The following is a 17,654-nucleotide window of genomic DNA, read 5'->3' as shown; positions in this document are numbered from 1 at the left end:
AAGGGCAAAAGCAAAACCTATTCTCCAGAATAGACTGTGAGGGCTTTGAGGAGGCTTCTCTGGATTTTGTGAAGGTTTTCAGAACTGGGGTACAGCTTGGAACTCACAGTTTTACATGCTTGACCTTCTAAGGCCCACATCTACTTCCATCACCCTCCCCTGCCCCACTGAGGATATGTAGATCTGGGCACCCGCAGCCTGCCGGCCTCCATTTCCCAGCAGTAAGGGAGCAGTAGGTCATTCTATGTGATCCTCGGGGTATCTTCCAGCTCTTCAGGGCTATACGCCCAATCACAGCCATGCTGACACTTTGTTCTTAGCGTCTTATTCTCTGTATCTCTGACCCCACCTCTTCATGGTGCTGGTGCTCTCTCCCCCCAGTTCAGGTGTATGGCTCCCAAAATGGGTGGGCAAAATAAAACCTTATGCTTTTATTTTCCTTTTCTTCACAGCATGAACAATTTGCTCTATTTTGCACATGCATAGGTGACAGCAGTGAGGGTGAGGAAGAGTCTGTCTGTTGGTGTTGCTGGGATGAGACAGAAGAGTAGGGATTCTTGTTGGGATATGTGGAAGTTTGACATGGAGGGGACTCTCAGGGACCTAACAGGAGAAGTGGATGAAATTCACAACATCAGAAAATGGGTCTTCCATGGGCTTAGAAGTGGTGTGGCTTCATCTAGACTCTGTGGCTATCTCCTACATGCTCTGTGGCTATCTCCTACATCTCCTCCACACCATCCTTCCTTTCCCTTTCCCCTTTTAACATGGAGCCTGTACAGTTAAGAATCAGGGAGAAAGGATGAGCGCAAGTTCTATTCAGGGGAACTCTTGGAAGAAGAGAGATGCTAGCATGCTTCCTTAAGAAATAGTTTACATTCCTTCCTAGTTCTTGTATCACTCATTTCCTACAGGGATTTAGAAGGAATGACATACCCATGCGTCAGAGCCCTGTCTCTCTATGTGGGGTCACACAGTAGTTGTTTATGTATTTGAATTCTGGTCTGATAACTTGAAAACTCCATCTTTTCCTACTCTTCCCTCCTGTCTTCTAGATATAAGCCCAAGCCTCAGAACTGTTATCATTTCTCAAGGGAAAGGTACCTTGGGAGTTGGTCCAAGTGGGTAGATTTTTTTACCTTGTCTGCCTCATGTAGCCACTTTTGCTAACAGGCTCTGAGATATCTGCCTCCATCTAAAGTAGGGATTGCAAGATTCTGGAACAAAACTTAGATTTGTGTATGAAAGTGTTGAACCAGTAAAAGGGACTGTCAGTAGCTCTGCATTAAGAGAGAGAAGAAGAGAGGCAAATCTGTGGGGCATCAGGGTAGGAGGTCCATGCAGGGTGGGACTTGAGGTGGTTAGGAGGAAGCCTGGCTAAAAAAAATAAACCTTGAGTTTGCTGGTCAGATATTGTGATTACCTCCACCATAGGAAGGCAAGTTGGGAAATTAGCACCCTCAGACCACAAGTCCTTTAAATGCCTTATGGCTATTATTAACAAGGTGACCCCTGCCTGGTCTTTTGTGTTAGTGAAAGAGGAAATTAACAGAGATAGATTTTCCATCTGTGCAGTCCTGAGTAGATTAAAGTGTCTGGACTTGATAAATTAGTGCATGAAAATTCTCCAGTCTTTTCATGCTTCTCATAGCTGTATAAGTCACAGCAAAGAGGCAGAAGGGTAATTAAAAACATCTTCTAGGGGCGCCTGGGTGGCTCAGTGGGTTAAGCCTCTGCCTTCGGCTCAGGTCATGATCTCAGGGTCCTGGGATCGAGTCCCATATCGGGCTCTCTGCTCAGCAGGGAGCCTGCTTCCTCCTCTCTCTCTCTGCCTGCCTCTCTGCCTACTTGTGATCTCTCTCTATCAAATAAATAAATAAAATCTTAAAAAAAAAAAAATCTTCTAATCACCTAGGAATGGAAAGCCCTTGATTACCCATAATAGGAATTTTGCTTGATATACTCATGAAAAATGTGATCAATTATATTTGTTAAAGTGAAATGCTGGCTATACGGAAGCAAAGCCTACATATACTACATGTGTATGATAGGACTGAGGTTCATATATCAACTTTCCAAGCAGAAAAATCTGGATCAAGTGTAAACTCTCCTCTTCGCAATGCTGCAGATGGCTTAATTTATCCTCTCACAGTTGAAACAAATGGGCTCCAATGTGAAAAATTATTGACTTAAATCCTTCCAAGTTAGCATAGGGCATAAGCGCAGCAAATCAAATCAAATCAAATCAATTTGTTCCTAATTTATATAAAAAATAATTATAGCACTCTGTGACCAACATAGGGCTTCCAATGCACTATTTCCTCTTATTGAAAACTCAAAACTCTGTGAGGATATATATTATTATTATCTCCCCTTCACGGATAAGAAGACAAGATGCTTAGGAATGGTCAGCAATTTTCTGGGTCCTATGACTAGGACATGGCGGCTCAGGACAGAGCTCAAGTATCCACTCAGACGCCAGAGCTCTTTCAGCCATCTCTCAGTGTCTTCTGAGAGGGGGGGTTTTCTTGGAAGGCAGCCCACTACTTCCTAGAACCTGGGACACTATTCTCCTACTTTCTCCGGTGGGAAGGATGGGAGAAGGACAGTCGGGAATATCAGGTCGAGTGACTAGCCTTGTGTGAATAAGCGCTGTTTTCTAGAAGCAGCGAAGGCCTGGGTTTGGAAGATGTAGAGTTCCAGCTCCTGGCAATGCCAGCTGAGGGCTATAACATTCCTGTGGTGAGTCTGTCAGTGTGAATCAGAAATTGTTCCATGGTCTGAGGCAAGAGGCTGCCCTAACCATTTCTTGGACCCCATGTTCTGCTGCCTCTCTGTGGGAACGAGAGGAACTGTCAATGTGTGGCTTGAATTTGGGGCTAACTAAAGATACAAAGACCATACAAAGATAAAGAAAACAGACACAACACAAGAGAGGGAGAAAAACTTTCTCTATAATGATTTTGTGAAATCTCCAATTTTTAAAAAATTAGGTCTTCATATCTTACGTATTTTATCTTTTGAAATAACAATGACTTTTTGTATATAAATGACAAAATTTCCCCCCCAAATACCATTTTTTAAATCCCACAAAATTTTCACCTATAGCTTTAAATTTCCCAGAAAGTTTACCTCTCTCCATTGGTCTTCCTTTTTCTCTTCCTCGTCATCTCAAAAGCAATCACATTTTTGAGCTTTTATCACCAGCTTCCGGGAGTGGTCAGGTCTACAAAACAGGATAAAGTGAGCAGGACAGACAAGGAGTCCATGGGAGGTTTATGTGGGAGGGAGGCAGGAATCGGTATTTCTTTTTTAAGATAGTGGAGGGAAGTGCAGTCCTATTTGTCCTATAGGGAGGCCTTATCAAGCAGACTAGAAAAAAATATTTTTAACTTTCTGTGTCTTGGAGTGTTTTGCATTATAAAAAAGATAAATGTCTGAAATATAAGTCTGTAAAGTGCATTTTTTTAAAAAGAGTATTTATTTATTTGAGAGAGACAGAGTTAGAGAGGGAGAGGCTGCATGCACAGGCAGGGGCGAAGGGAGAGGGAGAAGTGGACTCCCTGCTGAGCAAGGACCCCCCCCCTCCCCCGCCCCAATGCGGGGGCTGGATTCCAGGATCCTGGGATAATGACTTGAGCGCAGGCAGATGCTTAACTGACTGAGGCAGCCAGATGCCCCAAAGTACATTAAATTTTTGATGGGAAGTTTTGATTTAGAGTAAAGTTCTCTGGCACTGGAATTTAAGAGATGAAAAAGGAAGCTCTGGTTCTGGGTACTAACTAGCTAAGTGGCCACTAACAACTCATTGAACAAAGCTAGGATATCATGTTTATTCTCTGAGGTCTTTCCAGTTCTGACACTCTGTATAAAGTATGAATCTATGAATTGAGAGAGGTAATGAAACTGTGATGAAATGGAAGTATTAAAACAATCAGCATGTCCCTAAAGATTAATAATTTTGTCAAATGACCTCTCTGCAAGGAAGATACCTAGTGGGCTAGCCTCTCTCGGGGAGATCTGGGACTTCAGTAGACACGAGGGTGTTTATATACATGGTAACATAGTGCCTGGGGCTTAACAGTTAGTTGAATGAGTGAATAAAGGAAGGAATGAAAGTTTGCAAGGCTGGTTAACATTCAGTGAAATGAAAGAATCAGTGCATTTTGAGAACAACAAAACAAATCCCACCATGGAATTTTAAGGACAGAATTCCCAGCTGTCGGTCCCCAAATGATTGATATTTCCTTCTCTGACCAGATTCCAGGTGAATAAATTCCCTTCTGGCGTTGAATACTGACCCCTATCCCCTCCCCATATACTTAAGCTGCCCCTGGAAAAGGTCATTTATGTTATCTGGGGTAGAAACTTAATTACCTAAGTCTGTTGACTTTGTCTGGCCTGTCATAAATTTAAAAATGGTTCTGCACATAAAATACCTTTAAATTAAACCTTCTTGGTGAGCAATTTAGAATTTTAAAAAAGAAATTAGAACAAAGAGAGAGCTTGCACAAATGCCCATATAGTAATTTAAACAGCAATAGAGATAAATGGCAATGGTGACCCTTTTAAAAGATGTTGGTACTTAGGAGACAGTACTGTTGGGATTGAAAAGCTTATCTTTAGTCTATTTTACACTGCATTGGTTTTGATACAGATGTCTTGATTTATTACTTGAATAAATGAAGTCTGAGATAGCAGAACAGGTTTCAATTCTTTTTTATCTTGTGGTTTGCCTCTGTGTTCCCATGACAACATTTTCTTGCTGTTTTTCTTTCCTTACCCTTTCCTTTCACATTCAAACACAGAAGTCCTGGGGATCATTGTACTACCCTCAATGATCTATATGCTACCCTCCAGTGCTACCCTCAAGGAACTATATGCATTGCGGCATCTTGACCGGGAGAAGAGGGCAGAGAGCACATGGGCCACTTCACGGTTGGGGGTTCCTGTGACATACAGAATAGCAATTGGAATGGGAGCTAGGACATAGAGACTCTGGCCCTCTCTTTGATTTAAGTTAGCTAAGGATGCACAAGTCTCTTCATTCTGTATCTTAACGCCTTGTCTATAATGTGAAAAGAGTAGACTGCTTTCCTCCCATCTAGTTCTATGATTCTAAGTTCTTACCAATCCATTTGTGCCTACTTTAAAAGTCAACCAAAACTAGAGCTTTTGATGACAAATCCTTGAAAGTCCATCATATTTAGAAGTTACTGTGAGTTGGAAAACATCATTATTGGAACAATTAAATGTCTCCTCACAGGGTAAGTAAGAACTAAATACTTTCTTTTAAAAATGTTTATTTACTTTTAGAGAGAGAGTGCAAGCAGGGGGAGGGACAGAAGGAGAGGGAGAGAGAGAATCACAAACAGATCCCCTGCTGAGTGCAGAGCCCAATTCCAGACTCTGTCTCATGACCTGAGCTGAAACCATGGGTCAGATGCTAAACAAACTGAGCCAGCCAGGCACCCCAGAACTAAATATATCTTAGAACACTTTACACCAACTGTTAATTGTTTTTTTTTTATAAAATATTAGCTGCATTAGTCAAGTATTAGTTTAGCCTTGGACAAAGAGACTAAAATTTAGTGTTTTTTATAGCTCTACAAAAAGTTTTGTTTTGTTTTTCTCTCATATTAAAAAGGAAATAAATGCTGAAAGGAATTGTTCTGTGTTTTGGTCTCTGGAATCAATTATTCAGGAAAGGAATTATTTGGAAATCAATTCTAATCAGAAACTAAGACCCAGAATGGTGAAGAGACTTGTCTCACTTAACTAGTTTGAGTTAGTTCCAACAGATTGCCTCAGTTTAAATTTGAAGGTTTGTGCCCTTGGACAAAAGTGTTCTACTTGTAAGATTTAGTTAAGATTCTTGGTTGTGTATAATTGAAATCCTCAAGGATACTTTATCCCAAATGCAGGGCACTCATTGGAAGAACACATGTGTGTAAGAGTAGAGTCTCATAAAACCCTAGGACTTCAGGACCCTAAGATGTGGAGACGTGGAGATGTGGGTGGGCCTCAGGACCAACTGGTGAGGGCTCCGGAGATTTCAGGGCTCTCTCTGTATCTCCTTTCTCTGTTGGTCTCTGAATCATGTTTTCTCTTTCTGCACATCTGCTCCCTCTATTCCCTCTTCCGCAGTGGGGAGGATGACAACCCATAATTCCCAGGTTTGTATCTCCTTTCTTTAGAGACAATTTAGACTAAGACTGGAGCCCTTGGGCCTACTTCCCAATCGCCCAGCAGGAGGCTCCTTGGTCCAGCACAGGTTGGGTGTCCCCCAGTTTACGATGGTGGAGGCAGGGGCAGGAACAGCTGACGAGACACTATCAGGTCTGCTGAAGCCCAATGATGATGATGTATATGTATATCTTAGAAAGGGACATTTTCTAGAAATTAATGGAACATGGAAAAGAGGGGAGCTAATTTGAATGAACAACCTAATAAATGACCAAAAACACTTTCATGGAGCTGTAAACTAAATTTATAAAGTGATCACTTTGTGTAAATGTCCTATCTGAGCCTTCTCAAATTTTAAGGAAGCCAGTTTTTATAGCCTTTGGGGAGATTTTTTAAAAAGAGCACAACTGAACTAAGCAATATATTAGAATTAAACTATTACCTGATACGGCTTATGAATAAATAGATTTACTTCTAGAATTTGATACTGGCTATGACGTTGTAAATTTTCTCTTTCAAATATGTTTCTTCTTCGTAGACTTTTCGGAGACCATAGGATGCTGGAAGATTACAACAAATCTAAGTACTTAGTGAAAGTGAGATTCTGTACTAGGCAGACTACCATTTCAGATTCTACATGTGATCTCTCCCACTTCATAGCAACTCATTGGGACTCCTGACCCATGTCAGAACAACGAAAATCGTAAAGATAAGCCACATTCCTTGAACTGGGTTATACTGATTCTGTGAACTGAACCATACCAATGAAAACAAAAGGTGGGGGGCACCTGGGTGGCTTAGTCCTTAACCATCCTTCAGCTCAAGTCATGATCCTGGGATCCTGAGATTGAGCCCCTCATGTGGCTCCCTGCTCCGCAGAAAGCCTGCTACTCCTTCTCCCACTCCTTCTGCTTGTGTTCCCTTTCTCGCTATCTCTGTCTCTGTCAAATAAATAAATAAAATCTTTAAAAAAAAACAAAAACAAAGCAAAAGGTGGGTGCAAGAAGGAATGATGGTTCCATACAGTTCACGTTGTTGGGCTAGTGCAGGGCTACAGGTTTTAGAGGTTCCCTTTCCCTCCTTCTGAAGTCATCAGCAGCTGTGATCCTTTTTTGGCTGCCCTTTGTGTTGTGCATATTTCCGTGATTATATTTAGTCAATTTTAACTTTTTGGAATTTAACTTTCAATTTTCAGGATGTGTGGTTTTGTATTAACCTTTCAATTACTGGGTCCAGCAGATTATGTGAGCCAAAAATCTTCAGGGCATTACTCAAGCACTTATAGTGTCGTATTATTTGAAGATCCTACTTTATCAGCAAGGAGCTTGGTTTCTTTTTATTGAATTCTCTAAGTGATTATATGATGAAGGAAAAAGTAAAATGTCACACCATTTATCCCATGCCACAAGAAGAAAGATCTCAGGAGTTTGTTACATTTTTCCATCTTTTTCCATAAAGAATTTCAACTATGGTAGAAATAATAAATAAAAATAATGGTAAAGGTAAATAGTAATAAAGAATCAGGTCTTGGAGGCGCCTGGGTGGCTCAGTGGGTTAAAGTCTCTGCCTTCGGCTCAGGTCACGATCCCAGAGTCCCGCATCGGGCTCTCTGCTCAGCAGGGAGCCTGCTTCCCTTCCTCTCTCTCTGCCTGCCTCTCTGCTTTCTTGTGATCTCTGTCAAATAAATAAATAAAATCTTAAAAAAAAAAAAGAATCAGATCTGGGAAATATAAATAAGGATCAAGATGAAGAAGAGATCAAGCGAAAATCAGGAAAAGAGCAACGAGAACAACATAAAATGTTTACAGAGCTGGTGGTGTTCAGAGTCAGATTGGGATCCGTGTTTTCCAGGCATCCATGCTGTGAAGGACTTGGTTAGCTGCACCTGCCCTTGGTGAGAAGGGAGGGACCGGAGGGAAGGAGAAGGGGAAATAGGAAGGAGAGAAGAAAGGAAGGAAGGAGGGAAGGAAGTTTTCTTTAACGTGTTCCACAGAAATAATTCTCTCAGAAAACCAAATTGTTTGCCCTTTCAAATAGCAATAAAAAATAACAACTTGGGGGCGCCTGGGTGGCTCAGTTGTTAAGCATCTGCCTTCGGCTCAGATCATGACCCCAGGGTTCTGGGATCTAGCACCGCATTGGGCTCCCTGCTCAGTGGGGAGCCTGCTTCTCCCTCTCCCACTCCCCCTGCTTGTGTTCTCTCTCTCTCTGTCAAATAAATAAAATCTTAAAAAAATACAAAAACAAAAACTTCTAAACCTCAACTTCTTTAATGGAAAGAAGAAGAAATAATAACACCCATCTCATGTAGTTAGTGGTTAAGTGCATTAAATAAACTAATGTTTGCAGAGTGCCTCTTATCAGAGGTACTTAATTAATTGCGGCTGGTATAATTCTTAATACTGTGGGCTCAAGTCCTTTCCTTCCACCCCATTTTAAAAGATTAAAAAAATAACATTTTGGATAAAATCTTTTCTAAGAAGCACTTGATATTTACTATTATCTTGTTTCTTTAGATGTATATGCAACATAATTTAACGTTCTTGATAAGTAATTATTATAATAGCAATATTGTTTGCTGGCAACTTTCATCTGTAAGACAATTTGCTTTGTACAAATACTCTGTTCTCTGAGTTCTTACTGTTTTTTAGTCATTTTTCAGTTTCCTTCATGTTGACCTGTTCCCTCTTACTGCCATTAGCGTGCTGACTTCTAAGAGACTTTTTAAAATCCACCACAAGCCAGGAAACTGACAAATAACTAAACTAACAAATTTGTTAAAATTATAAAGCAAGTGTGTTAATTATGGAAAGTAAAAGTGAGGGGTTGAGTGGCTCATCTACCAGAAAATCTCATGAGTTTTAATACAGATTTTTGTGTGCGTGTTGTGTGTTCAGACATGATACTTTTGAAACTATGGTTTCAATCTGGATGAATAATTGCTAAAGAAATAACTTCTGGGTTCATTCATTCAATAACTATTTCTTGATCATTGTTCTAGGCACTGGGGATACAGCAGTGAATAAGACAAGCTCACATACTCTGGTAGGCGCAGCAAATGAAACAAGAAAACAAGACATGAACATACAACTTCTGACTGTGACTGGTACCTGGAAGAAAATAAAACAGAAGGAGGTGATGAGATGAGGGGTGTTAGAAAGAATAGTCTAGTTTGTGTGATGAGAACTGTCCTCACGGAGGAGGTGACTTTTGAATTAAGACTTGAATGACAGGCAGGAACCAGCCATGGAAGATCAGGGAGGGGAAGGTTCAATGCAAGGCTTAGCACAAGAGTCCCACGTACCTGCAGGATCGCTAGTGAGCATTAGTTATGAGAAAAGTCAAAGCCACAGGAAGGGACAGATCATGTAGAGCTTCACAGACTCAGAAAGAAGTTTGAATTTTATTCTACCTACAATGGGGAGCTGTTGGAGAGTTTTGAACAGGAGAGGAACACTGAAATTAAGGGAAGAGTGGGTGCATTGGTGAAGTAACTTCCCTAGTTAGTCTACAGATTACTATAGTTGCTACAGGTACCTATAGTTACTGTACAGATTGCAGGATTTAATATTCCTGCTACCCTCTTCCTAATCTTATGGAAAAAATCCTTGAGGCACATGGTTTAACTTCCTCCGGATGATAGGGAACATTCATTTTTCCCTCAAAGTCCTTTAGTTCTGAACTATAGAATCTAAGCAGAGAGAGCAGCAGAGGCAGAAGGAGAAGCAGGCCCTCTGCTGAGCAGGGAAACTGATGCGGGCTTGATCCCAGGACCCCAGGATCATGACCTGAGCCAAAGGCAGACGCTTAACCGACTGAGCCACCCAGGCACCCCTAGTTCTGAGCTATAGAGCTATGACGAATTCCTGAAGTAGTAAGTCAGGTAGAGGGGGAGAATACTCCAGTTCCTCAAGCATTCGAGGTTTCCCTGAATGAAACTGCATTCTAATGATAGACAATTGAGCAGATCCTTTCAATATTTGTAACCTTAAAAAGTTTGATTTTGTTTAGGATAATGATGTTTAAGATTTAAATTAATAAAATCTTTCTATTATTACAAATGTATTGCACATAATGGGCGCCCCATTAGTATAACCTCTAATTTGTTAATGACATAGTCACTGTAAGCAACCTCCTCTTTTACTAATTCCTTCACTTCCTTCCTCATGTCCTTTAGTTCCTCTACTTCACATTTGCAAAGCATTAAACTATGAGGCCTCCAGGCTGGTGACTTGTCAAGCAAGAGGTAGCTGGCACTGTTGGAGTCAATCCAAAGTAGAATAAAATCTCATACTATCTATGGGATCATAACTTTAGCAAAGTGGTATTTTTACGATAATATATTTCTCCTGTGGCTTAGACAGATGTTTAGGGATTTCTTGGGTGGGCCTGTGGCCAAGGAATTACCATAATATTTCTGTTTGGCTCAGCTTGGTGACCTACTTTTCACAATCTACTTTGCAAATAATCTCTGTGAGTGATGTCCCCTCAATGGTGATAACTATTCTCCTGAAGAATCAGCTTTATTACATGTTTTGAACAACCTACAAAATAAGTATTTTCACCATAAATAATCATTCTTACTTTTCATGCCATTTGAGAAAGTTTAATGGCAAAATTCTTTCTATTTTCATCCTCAATCTGTTTTAGGAAGTGAACTGTTCCTTACAGTTCTCTACAAAGTGCAATTTCACCTTTTTATTCTGTTTTGTGAACCATTTATGGTTGGTTGCCTTCTGTGCATGTACTGGGCTGTCTTGTTGTTTGCAGCCTCTGGGGCCCTTTGGGAAAAGAAAAAAACATTACAAGAGTCCAACTAGAAGGAATTATACTGTTGACTATTGTAAGTTACTTTAAGCATTGTTAAAAGAATTTTTTAAATGTTTCTGTAGGTTCTTTGGGCATAAAACAGGTGGGAGATTCTTCTCCTGCTTTCTATAAGCCTGAAGTTTGAGGCAAATAGACCTATACGCAAAGAGGCATTTTAGACATATACAAGAAACATCAGCAGAATAAGGACAAAGGCTTGCAACTTTGGGTGATAATAGTGTTGGCCTGCACCCTGGTGATGGCCTCATGATTTGGGGAGAGAAGTCACCACCTCTCTTCCATTTTGTCAGGGGAAGATCCATACTGGAGACGAGCCTCAGGGGCTTTCTGAGAGAAGAAAGGAAAAACATGGCTGACTGATAGACTATAAAGAGGATTTGAGTATGGAGTTTCTCCTGAGTTCACTTGTGAATTTTCTTATTTATTAATAAGGAACGTAACAACTAATATAATCATATACACATAGAGTGAATGTTTTCCTAACTGAAAACTAGGATTTCTGTGTTGTAAGTTTACACCTTTTATTCAAAATATAAAAAATAAATTTAAAATAATAGACCACATTTACTGAATAAAAAAAAAATACCATGAAAAGAAACACATATTTCAGCACAAAAATAAGCATCATTTAATGCAACATTGGAGAATTTGGAGTCAGGACCAGAAAATCTGGACCTGGACTGCCGTAGTCTGCACTCTCTTTGTGCAATAGAGAGAGGTAGTAGCCTCCCCTGGGATGGAGATTTCTCCTCACCCTGGAAGATTTCCCTTCCCAGGTGGCAGGCAGTGATGGCAACTGATAAAGGCCACTTTGCAAAGCGTTGCTAAGAGATGGCAGACACACAGGAATGGGTCCTGTAAGCTTGATCAAAGTCAGTGAATCTGAATCTGTTTCCTTGTCAGCATGTGCAGGGAGGTAGGGAGGGGAGGTTGGGCTTGGGATGCCTCTTTGAATGTGTCTCCTTGTGTAAGGACTACAATCTTGTCTATAGCATGTGAAGGATTCTGTCATTTGGACAGCAAATCAAAGCAGGTGATCCAGGCTGGGAGTGAGCAGAATGTGGCCTCTGAAGAAAAATGAGGTTTGGAACTTTGTGGCACTATAACAATATGTCAGTTCACAACAGTAATATATACATTGGCTTTTCTGCATCTTTCTTTCCAGACAAATGATTTTGAGACCTCTCAGGCTCCTTAAGCATGAAGACAGGCCAAAGAACCCATAGCGTTAAGATCCCCCCTTTTGCAGGCCTGCCTAGTCTATACTGCATGTGCAAGAGACTTTGCCTTGTGAAAAAATTAGTTCCTGATTTGTTAAGAACAGGAAAAAGAAGAAAATAAGTTATTCAAGAACTATAACTATAACAGGTATCAAAAGCCATCACCATGTTCACAGAAAGAGCCATTTCATTATTTTTCATAAATCACATTAAAATATTGCTCCATATCCCCATCTTCCTGCACTAGCAATAAATTCAGTCTGGATATTATCAAGGTTTCCTGTCCACTAAAATTGGGCCAAGGGTCAAAAGATTTGCATGGTACGAAAGCATTTGTGAATTCTTTTATTTATTTTTTTAAGATTTTATTTATTTGTCAGAGAGAGGGAGAGAGAGTGAGCACAGACAGACAGAATGGCAGGCAGAGGCAGAGGGAAAAGCAGGCTCCCTGCCGAGCAAGGAGCCTGATGTGGGACTCGATCCCTGGACACTGGGATCATGACCTGAGCTGAAGGCAGCTGCTTAACCAACTGAGCCACCCAGGCATCCCAGCATTCATGAATTCTTGAAGGAGCATTTACTTGCTCCTTCAGCACATGGTCAGCCATGTTTGAGAGCACAGACCAAGCCAGACTTCACGTATGAGTCTCAGCTCTGCCTACACCTTCCTGGCAGGGTAGGCTTGCTTGGGTGAGTTACTTAATCTTTCTGTACCTCAGTTTCCTCATCTGTGAGTTCCTACCAGATAGGAAAAATGAATTAATTTCTAATTTGTAAGGCACTTGGGCCCATGGCTACCACAGAATATGCAGATGCTGGGGAACTCCAGCCTCGATCCAACTTCGATGACCAGCTCCGATTTTGATCACCAATACTCCACCCACCCTAACCTTTGCCAGACTGCCTTTCATTCAGGGCTGTGTGCCTTCAGGTCTGGCAGCTCCATTGCTTCTGTGCCCCAGGGCCTGGGGTCTGGACTCCCTCTCTGCTTCTACAGAAAAGGAACACATAGGAAGTAGACAAGTCAGGAATTGGGTGGGTGGTTGGGGGCGGGCAGTTGAGGTCTCTCTCTACCTGTAGGTTTGAACGATGATTCCTTTCCTTACCCTCTTCCACCTCCAAGTATAAAGACCAAGGCTATTACTTTCTGTGTCTAATTGTAGCTTTTGTGTTATGTGAAACTAGTATGTGAATTCTCCATCAAGTCATCATCTACTGCAGTCCAGAACTGATGGACCTGGAGAAAAGGAAATGCACTGAAGCTCAGGACTACAGGAAAACAAAAGAGAGCTCTCTGTAGTTAGAAGCATGAAGTAATTTGCTTCAGATTCTAAAACAAGGTTGGGAATAGGAGGCAGAAACATGAAATCATGCCTGATTTTTTGATAAAATCCTAACTAAGAGCAAGTCATTTCATAAACACACCCACCCTTCCTTTAATTTCTGCCCTCTCCTACTTAAAACTTCCCTGAGGGCACTGCCTCTGAGCGTCCCCCAAGATTAAACAGGACTCACATTGTACCCCTTGCCAGGCTCAGGCAGCACCCCCTTCTCCCAGAAATTTGTTTTAGGATCTTTAGTGTCTTCTAACAGATGGGAAATGTCTTGAGAGACACTGTGTTTTGACATATAAAGTTCTCCAAGGCATGGCAGAAGGCTTGGCTTAAAGGGAAGGGCACTGGGAAAAAAAAAAATAAAAGAAGAGAAAATTCACAAATTCATGTCAATAAATTATTCTGCCCATTAAATGGTTTGGAGAAGCTTTTAGTTATTAGACTACATTCTAAAAACAAAACACTAAGACTGGGTCTGCTTGGCCTAAGTGAAAAGGAAAGAGCTAAAGAAAATTTGGGTTTTACAAAAATTTCTTGATAAACTATGCTGATTCTCTGGATTCAATATCCTAGATTCAAGATTCAAGTTGCTTGGTTAGTTCCAGTAGATCCAGTGTCCTTTTTTTTTTTTTTTTTAATTTTTGGAAGGAAAACCACCCTTTATTTATACTTGTGTTACAGTTCAGAGCCATCTTAAACAGGATAGCAAAGCAGGAGAAAGCACAGATCCTGGGACCAAAGTTTAAATTCAAACATAATCGTATTAACTATGTGACAATTGGAGAGAGCCTCACCCCAGCTTCCAGCAGTTGTTGCAGCTGCCTACCCCCACCCCCACGCCCTCTAGGCCCTCCCTGGGCGCTCTCCCTGCAAGGCATCTTGGCTGAAGGAGCATGGGCTCTGCAAGTCACAGTTCTGCTGGTTAGGCTGGGACTGGAAATAGGAACTCTAGAACTGATGCAAGGGCCAAGGGAGAAAAACTGCACATAGGTCTTTGATAAATATTAGTCATCTACAAGTCTTGCCCAGGACAAGATGTGTCCAAAGTGGGCAACGATGTAAAAAGTGGGATGCACAAGACAATTTATTTGGCACCAAAAGAAAGAGATAGTACCCCATTTTATGTTTCTATTATCTCATCTTTTAAACTTTTTATTTTGCGTTTTAAAGTTTACATGATGTATTAAGATGATAGTATTAATTGCAAAGATGATTGGTTCAGGGGAAAAGGTTTAAACATTGCTAAGCATAACACGCTAAAAATTAATATTAAAAACTTTGTCTAAGTCTTATGCTTTTTGTAGCATCAGGATGCATCTGAAATAGGGCTGGAGTGCCCAGAACTATGATCTACTTCTGTTCCAAATTCCAGTGTGTGGAGCTTTTTCCCACACCACCAAGTGATTCTATACCAGCTGGGTACCATACAATTCAACTCAATTCTAACACTACTGACATGGAGATAGCGTCCGATCCCACAGGTTGAGTGTTTAGTACTACAAGATTGCCCCTCCCCCCAATCCCCCATTTTAGAGGCCAGACCAGATGGTCACCTTTGTTTCTAACCACTGACTCTAGATTGGAGCTCTCCTTAATCACTCCTTGCATTCAATTAATTTGCTAGAGCTCACAGAATTCAGAAAGACAGTTTAGGGTCTCTAGTAGATCTAGTAGATCACCGGTTTATTATAAAAGGATATAACTCAGGAACAGCGAGATGGAAAAGACCATAGGGTGAGGTGTGAGGAAATGGCATGGAGCTTCCTTCCCCTCACTGGGGAGGTGTGCAGCTCTCCCCAAATCTCCATTGTTTGCTTACCCAAAGGTTTTCTGAGCCCCACCTTTTCTGGTTTGATGGTGGCTTAATTGCACAGGTATGATTGATTAAATCATCACCGACTGGTAATTGAATTCAATCTGCTGTCCTCCCCTCCCTTGCAGAAGGGAGAGCTGCACTGTAATTCCAAGACTTACCATAGATTAGTTCCTAAGGGACCAGCTCTCTTTAGCTTTGCAAAAGTTACTTCATTAACATAACAAGAGACATCTTTGTGGCCCTCAACACTTAGGACATTCCAAGGGTTTTAGGACCTCTAAGCTGAGGAAGGGACAAAGACCAAATGCACATTTCTTACTATAAATCACAAGTTTAACTAGAATTCATACAGCAATTCAGTAACGTGGCAGGATACAAACTCAATGTACAGAAATCAGTGGCTTTCTTATACACTAACAATGAAAGTACAGAAAGGGAAATTAGAGAATTGATTCCATTTACTATAGCACTAAGAACCATAAGATACCTGGGCATAAACCTAACCAAAGAGGTAAAGGATCTGTACTCAAGGAACTACAGAACACTCGTGAAAGAAATTGAAGAAGACACAAAAAGACAGAAGACTATTCCATGATCTTGCATCAGAAGAATAAACATTGTTAAAATGTCTATACTGCCTAGAGCATTCTATACTTTTAATGCCATTCTGATCAAAATCCCACCAGTATTTTTCAAAGAGCTGGAGCAAATAATCCAAAAATTTGTATGGAATCAGAAGAGACCCCGAATCGCTAAGGAAATGTTGAAAAACAAAAATAAAATTGGCGGCATCACGTTACCTGATTTGAAGCTTTACTACAAAGCTGTGATCACCAAGACAGCATGGTACTGGCATAAAAACAGACACATAGACCGGTGGAACAGAGTAGAGAGCCCAGGTATGGACCCTCAACTCTATGGTCAAATAATCTTTGACAAAGCAGGAAAAAACACACAGTGGAAAAAAGACAGTCTCTTCAATAAATGGTGTTGGGAAAATTGGGCAGCTATATGTAGAAGAATGAAACTCGACCATTCTCTTACACTGTACACAAAGATAAACTCTAAATGGATAAAAGACCTCAATGTGAGACAGGAATCGGTCAGAATCCTAGAGGAGAACATAGGCAGTAATCTCTTCGATATCAGCCACAGCAACTTCTTTCAAGATATGTCTCCAAAGACAAAGGAAACAAAAGTGAAAATGAAATTTTGGGACTTCATCAAGATCAAAAGCTACTGCACAGCAAAGGAAATAGTCAACAATACAAAGAGGCAATCCATGGAATGGGAGAAGATATTTGCAAATGACAGTATAGACAAAAGGTTGATATCCAGGATCTATAAAGAACTCCTCAAACACACACAAAACAGATAATCGTATCCAAAAAATGGGCAGAAGATATGAACAGACACTTCTCCAATGAAGACATACAAATGGCTAACAGACACATGAAAAAATGTTCATCATCACTAGCCATCAGGGAGATTCAAATTAGAACCACATTGAGATACCACCTTACACCAGTTAGAATGGCCCAAATTAGCAAGACAGGGAACAACATGTGTTGGAGGGGATGTGGAGAAAGGGGAACCCTCCTACACTGTTGGTGGGAATGCAAGTTGGTGCAGCCACTTTGGACAACAGTGTGGAGATTCCTTAAGAAATTAAAAATAGAAATAAAAATTAAAAATATGACTCTGCAATTGCACTACTGCATATTTACCCCAAAGACACAGATGTAGTGAAAAGAAGGGCCTTCTGTACCCCAATGTTTATAGCATCAATGGCCATGGTCGCCAAACTGTGGAAAGAACCAAGATGCCCTTCAACAGTTGAATGGATAAAGAAAGTGTGGTCCATATACACTATGGAGTATTATGCCTCCGTCAGAAAGGATGAATACCCAATTTTTGTATCAGCATGGACGGGACTGGAAGAGATTACACTGACTGAAATAAGTCAAGCAGAGAGAGTCAATTATCATATGGTTTCACTTATTTGTGGAGCATAACAAATAACATGGAGGGCATAGGGAGATGGAGAGGAGAAGGGAGTTGAGGGAGATTGGAGGGGGAGATGAACCATGAGAGACTATGGACTCTGAAAAACAACCTGAGGGTTTTGAAGGGGCGGGGGATGGGAGGTTGGGGGAGCCAGGTGGTGGGCATGTATTGCATGGAGCACTGGGTGTGGTACAAAAACAATGAATTCTGTTACGCTGAAAAGTAATTTAATAAATAAATAAATAAATAAATCACAAGTTT

At 40.9% G+C, this 17,654-nt stretch overlaps 1 protein-coding gene across 1 annotated transcript in view; it reads left to right on the top strand.

Moving 5' to 3' along the window:
* PSD3 (pleckstrin and Sec7 domain containing 3) overlaps positions 1–17,654 on the top strand; it is a 733,176-nt gene that overhangs the window by 112,880 nt on the left and 602,642 nt on the right. The window lies entirely within an intron of this gene.

This window comes from Mustela nivalis (assembly GCF_964662115.1).
Source record: "Mustela nivalis genome assembly, chromosome: 20".
NCBI lineage: Eukaryota > Metazoa > Chordata > Mammalia > Carnivora > Mustelidae > Mustela > Mustela nivalis.
Note: the sequence above shows the minus strand (reverse complement) of the source record. Positions and strands in the feature narration are given on the sequence as shown.